The sequence below is a fragment of the Lemur catta genome, chromosome 17 (assembly GCF_020740605.2).
Source record: "Lemur catta isolate mLemCat1 chromosome 17, mLemCat1.pri, whole genome shotgun sequence".
NCBI lineage: Eukaryota > Metazoa > Chordata > Mammalia > Primates > Lemuridae > Lemur > Lemur catta.
In genome coordinates, this window is record NC_059144.1 from 17,594,342 (window position 1) to 17,603,086 (window position 8,745).

Genomic DNA, 8,745 nt, shown 5'->3' on the forward strand with positions numbered 1-8,745 from the left:
GAGAGGACTTGACTAGGGCTACACAGTCTGAATTTGTACCCAGAGCTTTGGATTTTAAGACCATGTATCTTTCCACCCTTTGGTCTTGGAGTCCCCAGACTATAAAGGGAGCATGCCCTGAGGGAACAGAATGCAGAGCTGGGATCAGCAAACACTTTCTGTAAAAGTCCAGATCCAAGTATGTTAGGCTTTGCGGGCTTATGATCTCTGCTCTAACTACTCAACTCTGCTTCGGTAGCACAAACGTAGCCATAACATAATGCAAACAGATGATCATGGCTGTGTTCTAACAAAACTTTATCTACAAAAACAGGCAGTGGGCAGGCAAGATTTCACCTGTAGTTTGCCAATCTCTGGCGTGTACAAAAAAAGCCCAAGCTTTGGAGCCAGACGATCCAAGATTCAAGTTCCAACTCAGACAATACTAAATTGTGTCCTCGGGTCATCTAAACTTTCTAAGACTTGGTTCCATCATTGGTCAAATGGGAATCATAATATCTATTTACTTCGTAGGGTTTGTCAGAGGTTCAGGGTATAACTCATTCCTCCTCCCTCCCCTTCTGGATTTCTGCCAAGGAACCAGTCAGCGGAGGATCCATAGACACAAGAAACAGAGTCCCAGCTTTATGAATGGCTGGGCATGCAGACAGTATCCAAATGCAAAGCTCTCTAGGCAAAGGGAGATTGGAGATCACAGACAAGTCCTGAGGTCTCAGTGAGGTCTCCTACCACCTGCCCTAAAATTTAAACCTTGGGATCCGTCTTCAAAGCAAACCCTGGGTCCACAGACCCCATTAGCCATGTGACAAGGATGGCCAGTCCCCACTTCCCAGTGGCAGGCAGAGCAGAGACCTGGCTCACCAACAAGCAGTGGCCTCACCCACTAGCAAGATGTGGCCCAGTGGATATCAAGCTCTGACTGGTTGGGTTAACAACAAGCAAGGTGGTACAGAGAAGCCTGGAAGCCCTTTCTGGGGCCCAGGGGGCAGTGCGGGGCAGAAAGGGAGCGTTCTCTGCCCAGCGGTTTGTTGTGAGGATGGACCATGGCACCTGGCACAGAGTAGGTGTCTAGGGGTGCGTACCCTGGAAGCAGAGCCTGAGACAGGGATTCAGATGCACAAGATGCATTGAGAGAATGCTCTCAGGAGAAATCTGCAAGGGAGGGAGGGAAGCAGGAGAGGGAAGGAAAGGAGCCCAGTAAGGATGAGGTTTTGGGTAAAGTCTAATCGCGGCCTGATCTACAGAGAGCTCTGGAGCATAAATTACACTGCAGTGTTGACCTGCCTTAAGGCAAGATGCTGACACTGTGTACACCTCTATCAGTCACTGGCATACCAGGGAATTGGGGGCGTGACCTCCCATGTGTTGTAGCTCCAGTCATTCAAGGGCAATTCTCGGGGAAGGTCTTAGGTAGAAACCATCAGCTACAGCACTCCTAGTAGCCGAGGGATGATGGGCACACTTGTGAATGAAGGGGACCTGGGTAGGGCACCAACAGCAATAACCCCAGAAGGCGTGACTAGGACTCCCACTAGCACCACTGTCCCCAGTAACAGATCCACCCAGACATGCTGAGGGTTCCTGGAGCTTTAGCCCTATACTCCTGAGGGTCTGCTTCATGAATTGGGGTCTTTCCAAAATATAATTACCATTTAAAATGAGCAAAACATCCTTCTGAATCCCAAAACAGAAAACACTGATTTTAAGACTCCTCTGCTAATCTCCGCATCTTCCCCCTGTCCTACTGCAGAAGGGCTGCTCCACCCCTGCTCAATTCCCCTGCTCTTCTTCCTGCCACACCCCAAAAATATCTTGTCTCCAAGATGGTTGTGTTCACCTATCTCCACTCAAACCTCTGATCCTTCCTGGGTCCACTCTACTCACCTCCTTTCCCTTTCCTCAACTTCCTCCAGTGACAAAAACCACTTTCTGTCTTCTCCTCCATAACTGACATCTCACTTAATTCTGACCCCAGGTTGAGACACTAGGGGCCTTTTACATATAAGAGTGCTCACCACATGGGAGCTCTCTTCTTTTCCTCCCCATCCTCCCAAATTTTCCCAGGGCATGACAACAGAATGACCTTTGCCATAAACAGAAGTGATTTCTCAGCTGTGGTCTTATCTTCATCCATGCATCACTGGCTGTCAGTTGGCCAAGAATTTGCAGAAGGAAGAGCAAAGCCTGAGCATCACAGATGAAAATTTCTCCCATCCCACCCTCGCCCAAACCCTCATGTCCCCGCGGTGGAGGATATAGTAGACACCATCTACTCATCAACCTGAGGAGGTGTTGGCAGGTGTACCAGGAGCTAGAGAGGATATGTTTTGCAACCAGAGGGGAGAAGGAAAGAAAGAAACAGGAAAACAAAGAGATCCTGCCTTGTGTCTGAGAAATATGAGTATTTATGCACATACTAATTAAAATTCACTCAGTCACCATATGCACACAGTTAAAGGGGCTGGTGTTCTAGACACTGACACTAAATAAAAGCTGCTTTCAAAACACAATGCATTATGGAGGCTCCTGACAAAAGCAAATAATCATTTCTGGTGGTTGTATGTTCAAATCAACTCCACAAATATTCAGCGAGCATCCATTGTGTGCCCAGCACTGTGTGGTGGTCTAGAATACAAAGATGAATAAGAGGTCACGGACTGCCGAGGGAAATCAACCCATAAAAAGGCAAACAGAATACAACACGGCTCACACTGCTGTCGGGGCAAAAACACAGGTAGAAGGGAGCTGTCGCTTTGGCCCAAGGAGTCCATCTCCTTGGGGGCTGCTGACGAGGGTCCACAAGGAGGAGTTCACAGGAGGAGAAAGCTGCTCCCATAGTATGGAGGCAGGAAAGTGCATGGTCTAGAAGGACAAGTAATTTGATGCAGTAGAAACATCACCAACGTGGGAAGAAGGGAAGGAGATGATTTTTAGCATCCTTACTTATATTAAGGTTTGTAAATCCCTTATACAAGCAGGGCCCTTGTCTGTCTAATTCTTCACTGTATCTCCAGCACTTAGAGCAGGGCTGACAGCATAGTGCTCAATAAATATTTATTTTTAAAAATGAACAAATGAATAAATTCAACAAATAAGGGATTTGCAACCTGGGTTTGTGAAGCACTTCAAAGCAGCACACCCATTTTACATGATGACTTCATTAGTCAGAATAACACTAGCTGGCTGAATGTGGTGGCTCATGCTTATAATCCTAGTACTTTAGGAGGCAGAGGCAGGAGGATCCTTTAAGTACAGGAGTTCAAGATCAGCCTGAGAAACACAGCAAGATCCTGTCTCTACAAAAAACAGAAAAATAAGCTGAGTGTAGTGGCACATGCCTATTGTCCCAGCTACTCGGGAGGCTGAGGCAGGCGGATTGCTTGAGCCCAGGAGTTTGAGGTTGCAGTGAGCTATGATGATGCCACTGCACTCTAGCCTGGGTAACACAGCAAGACCGTGTCACGAAAAAAAATAAAGAATAGGCCAGGCACGGTGGCTCACGCCTGTAATCCTAGCACTCTGGGAGGCCAAGGCAGGAGGATCTCTTGAGGCAGGAATTGGAGACCAGCCTGAGCAACACAGCAAGACCTTGTCCCTAAAAATAAAAAAGCCCAATGCAAGTATCCATGGTTAGCAGTTGGCTTTCCTCCACAGGTTGATTTAGGAACCCAGGGTCCTTCCATCTGTGGCTCCACCATCTCCCAGGGCCTCAAAGTCCCTTGTTTCCACCCAGCAGAAGCTGAAAGGAAGCATAGCAAGGAGGCCCCACCAGCTTCTTAAAAGCCTCAGCTCAGAAATAACACATCACTGCCACTCACATCCCACTAGAGAGAACTAGTCTCATGGCCCCATTTAAATGGAAGATGCAGCTGGGATATGGAAATTCTGGGTAGACAGACACCACTGAGTGACATCACCACACCATGGAAGGGAGATAATGAGTTTGTGGGGGACAGAGCATTGTCTCAGCCCCAACAGCCCAGAAGTTAAACCCACTTATCCAAGAACATGCCACTCACACGGGGTGCAACTGTCCTTCAGTTTAAGAACTGGCCGAGTCCTTCCCCTCCCCTGCCCTTGCTTATGCTAATTTTCCAAGCACTGAGATCAGAAGGTGACATTTCCTGACCTTGCTCAAGATTCTGAAGAACTTTCCTATCAGAATCCTGTAGCCTTATAAGCAGGGGTTTGTTTGTTCTGTTCCTGGAGGAAACAGAAGCCAAGTTTTCTAACTGAGGAAAGGAATGTGTTAGAACTTTCCCAGGAATATAGAGGAGTCAACAGGAGCAGAAGACAGGATGCCAGAATAAAGGGGGAAAGTAATACAGCCAGGGAGGACCCAATAGGTTTGCTTCCCTCCACAGCAACCCTTCAATAACAACACGTGACACTGATTTAGCACTTCCTGTAGGCCAGGCACTGAGCCAAGTGCTTTATAACCATCCTCTCCTTTAATCTTCAAAAAACCCAATATGATACCTAATGCCATCCCCATTTTTACAGATACAGAAACTGAGGCTCAGCGATGCTAAGCCAAGGGTGACCCCCCCAGTCAACGGATAAGGTGGGATTTGAGGATTCTGGAGCCAGAGCCTAAACTTTTCAGCACCACCTTCAGCTGTCTCTGCAATTAGAACAGCTCTTCTGTGTCCATCGCCACACAGGTGGGTGTCTGCATAGGTTCTGCAGGGCCTCAGCTGTCAAATCCCAAAAGTAGGGCTGGTAGCCAAGACTGGAAGGTAGACAACGTAAGAGGTATGGTCAGCAAAGGTTCTCATCTTCAGTGAAGGCCTAGAAGGCCTTGTTTCCAGAAGGCCTACACCTGGGAAGGCAGAGCTCTATAGACTGTTAGAAGTTGGTGTGCCCTCCTGCGTTCTACTAAGAGAATAGGGTATCTAAGCTTTGAGGTGTTAGCAGGGTTTGGCCCACTTGCCCTGACATGCCTGTTTCGCCTACAACACATGAACGTTTTTCTCTTTGCCCTTCTTGCAACAAACTGTGCTGTACTTCTAAGGCAAACAGTGTGAGGTACATTTAAATTACAGTCCTCACTTATGATGATTTGGGCCACTTAAGTAACCAATCATTGTGACTTTGAATGAGCTTAATTATCAGGGTACTTCAGTGCACAAATAACCATGCACACCCTGTTAGCCATGCTGACAGCTCTAATTGAATCCAGCAGTCTCGTTTTATCTGGTAAAAATAAAAAAAAATCCCTGGAATTTAGTCCTGACACTTTATACTGCATTGTCAGGATGATTGAAAGGGTCCACCCAGCTGCAAATGCCCAAGGCTGGGCTCTTTTTAGAAAGACCCAAGTCTCTTCTCTTCAACAGGCAACTTAACTAAAGAGCAGGAAAATGGAGATAATTCTTTATAAAAGTGCTTTCAGACACAGCATCTCATTTAATCCACTCAATGGCTGTAGAGGTATCAGCCTCCTACACAGTGTTTGGAGTTTAATCAATCAATATTAATTGAATGAATTGCAATTCATAGATGAGAAAACTAGGGCTCAGGAGTTACATGCCTGGTCCACACTGACCCAGTCAGTCCAGGGCAAAGCCTGGTTCTTAATCTCAGATTTACCAACTCAATTATCAGATGGAAAATCTGGGCCTAATGAGGCAGCCAGCATCCTTGCCTCAGCTTATCTTCCCAGACCTGGGTCTGCCAGCCTTGAACAGGCCCTGGGCCCCAAGACCTTCCAGCTCCATCTTCTGCCCTGAAGGCCAGGGCAGGCCTGAGGACCACCCAGGAACAAACCACAGCATCAGTGCATGGTCAAAAGTCCAAGCACTCGGGTCCTGACACCTCCCACAGCATCTTCTCAATTTTCTCTTTGACCACAACCTCCTCCTCTAAGCTCAAAAGGTGAGAGTCTCTCCAGCTATCTGGCCCTTCTGCACCATCTAACCCAGAGTTTATTGACTTCTTTTGTCTAAGTACTATTAATACTTTGGCAATCTGTTGAAGCCTACAAATCACTTCTCAGAATACTAGTTTTAAATGCATAAAATAAAACATAATGGATGACAAAGGAAACCAAAGATATGAAATACACTTATGAAAGTATTTTGAAAGTATGTTATAGGAATAAATGTGCTTCTTTATTAATGCATTAAACAAGATCTATCAGAGGATCTAATAATATCCATAATTTCAAAGTAGTGATGAACATGAATGAGGTTTGAAATATCTGTAACTTCAATGTGAAATAAAAATATCTGTTATTTTTTTATTGTTAACAAAGTCACAGATACTGCTAATACTACTTTAGTTCGGTTCCTACATTCAATAACTGAAGGAAATGATTAAATTCAATTACATGTTAGGGAAAATAAAAGTATAATATTTTCCCATTTGAGTTCACAGACTCCCAGAATTCTATCAAAGACCCTTCAGTGGACCCCAAGTTAAGAACCCTTACTCTAATCCCAGATTAGCCAGTACTCATCCCATCTGGATTTGGAGAAGGAAGGAAGGAAGAGCTTTCTACATCAGCATCCTTGACCCAAGCTGCAGTGTAGCTATCTCCAAACAGGGTCCTTCAATCTCATCACCCCAGCCCACACCTACTTGTTCTCCCTAGGCTGTTTCCTAGAGCCTTGGCTTCCTACCTCACATTAGTTTTAGTCTTTCTTTTGTCATTTCCCTTACCAACTTTTCTCCTCAGTTGTACACAAACCACACCCCTCACTTCTTTCCGGCTTCCAGCCCACATTACTCCTCTTTGCAGCATTGTCACTTGGAGACTCAAAGTGCATGTTACACTTTCCATGATCACAATACACATTAACAAGAGAACGCCAGCCCCAAAACATTTACAACAGGTGCCTCCAGTCCCAGGAAGGAGCAGCCTCTATTACACAAAACTCATCCCTCCCCCGACTAGGGGAGAACCAGTTATTGCCTTGGTATTACCCTCTAATATACTATAAGGACTAAACCTTTCCCCTTGAGTTGACTTTACATCATGATAAGAAGCATGGACTCTGTCTTAACATCAGTGTGATGTTAACATAAGATAGTGACAGGTTGAGCTCTTTTAGGTAAGAAGTATGTGTTCATGCCCCAACTTAGGGACACTTCAAAATAAAAGGAAGCCAATAGGAAGTATGTTGGAAAAGTGATTATTGAATAATCAACAGGCCAAGTGTAGGCAATGGAGGAAACAGAGAAGTCTCCAGTTCTTGAAGACACTGGGACGTAGGAAGGTACTTGCTCTCTTGCCAATATAAAGACTGAAAACAAACTTTGGAAATTATCTGAGCATATGCTTGGGCGTTTTCCAACTCAGTTCCTTTTGCAATTTGCATTTGGGATTGAGCAAGGAGTGGTGTTGATTGGATCTATTCGTAAGCTCTCTTGGCTTTTGCAATTTGTAGTCAAGGAAAGAATGTAGACCCACACCTCTTGTTCTCAATATTTCCAAATGAGCATGTGAAATAGCCAGTGTCTATTACTATTATTATTGTTATTATTACTACTTGTTTTGAGGGTATTCTTGGCTGTACAAACAACTGGTAGGGCTGTACAGAACAAAATGTTTCTAAGAACTCTTCAAACCACCAACTCTTATAGAAATGGGCAGGAGGAAGAGAATATCTTACATCGCTGAATGCATTATGTCTAGAACATAATAAAAATAGCTAACACTTACATAGTATACAGGCAGTGTTCTAAGTGCCTCATGTGTAGTTTCTCCTATAATCTCACAACAACGCTATGAGATAAATACTATTTCATGCCCATTTTACAGACAAGGAAATGGGGCTCATGGAGGGGAACTAACTTAAAGTTCACATGGCTACCATCATAGGACGAAGATACAGGAAAACCTGAAGGAAAACATCCTGCTAAACCTCTCCCAACTTACTAGTCCTTTGGGGAAAAAATTGAGCTGGATGCCTATCTTACCCCTTATGCCAAAATAAAATCCAGACAAATCAAAAATAGAAGCATAAAAAAGGGATGCAGAAGAATTCCATAAGGAAATTTAGGTAAATAATTTAATAATTCTGGGATAATGGAGGCATTTTTAAACATGTCAAGAACAGAAACCAAACAGGAAAGACTAACAGATTGTACTACATAAAACTGTAAACCTTTTGTTTGACCAATAAATAAACTTGGAAAAATATTTCCCACATATGTTACAGACAAAAGGTTACCATTACTCATAGAGACAGAAACTCTTACCAAAAAAGTAAGGGAAAAAATAAACACCACCAAAGGAAAAAAAAATGATAAGTAACAGAAAGAGGTAACTCACAAAAGATATAAAAATAGCTAGTTAACACCTGATTTTCCTAATATGATAGGGGGTGTTAATGCTTTAATGTAGCAGCATAAGAAAACTCAACTTATTGCTGATTTCTGCTACTTAGGAAAAGCATGCCCAAGAAAAGTGAATAGGGTCTTTTGTGGTCCTAAGGTCTATAACATTAAACTCCATTTAGGAAAGTGAGGAGAGGAAAAGAGAGACAGATGGGAACTGGAGAAAGAGTGGTCCGGTGCTGGAGTAAGAGGAAATTTATAGTCTAGTGTGTCTTTGGTCAGGTTCCTTAGGAGCAGAGCCTGAGATGGGGGTTTGAACACAAACTTCTCATTGAGTTAGAGCTCTCTGGGTAAAAATTATAAGCAAGAAATATGGGAACAAAGCTTAATGCAGCAGAGGAGAGTAATAAAGATTAGAGCAGAAATTAATGAAACAGAAAATATAAAAAAGACAATCAAAAA